Source organism: Egretta garzetta, unplaced genomic scaffold (genome assembly GCF_000687185.1).
Source record: "Egretta garzetta isolate BGI_Z169 unplaced genomic scaffold, ASM68718v1 scaffold1894, whole genome shotgun sequence".
Lineage (NCBI taxonomy): Eukaryota > Metazoa > Chordata > Aves > Pelecaniformes > Ardeidae > Egretta > Egretta garzetta.
In genome coordinates this window covers 11,151-11,591 of record NW_009259466.1, presented here as the reverse complement: position 1 = coordinate 11,591, position 441 = coordinate 11,151, and positions in this window count along the sequence as shown.

Genomic DNA, 441 nt, shown 5'->3' with positions numbered 1-441 from the left:
GGGGGGGGGGGGGGCCCCCCAAAAACAAAAAAAAAAAAAAAAAAAAAAAAAAAGAAGTAAGAGGAGGAAAAAGCCCCAACATGGGTGGAGAAGCCCTGGGGCACTCACTGTGCCTCCCTGGGGGTTCCCCAAAAACAAGGGCCCGCCAGGGGTTTGGCTGGGTCACAGGTGGCCACAGGCCAGCTCCTGGTGCTCACCTTGAGGCGGCAATAAAGGACGGTGAGGACGATGCCGTAGAGGAAGAGGATGGCGTCCAGGATGCTGCAGAGCTGCGGCTCCATCAGGGCCTCTGGGGAGGATGGGGGTGGGGGTGCAGGATGGGGTCCCTGGGTCAGCATCGGCCCGGGGCGGATCCTGCACCCGTCCTGGCCCCCCAGAGCTCGGCCCTGCCACCTCCACGCGTCGCCCCTTTCGGCACTGGCAGAGGGTCCCGGCCGGTGC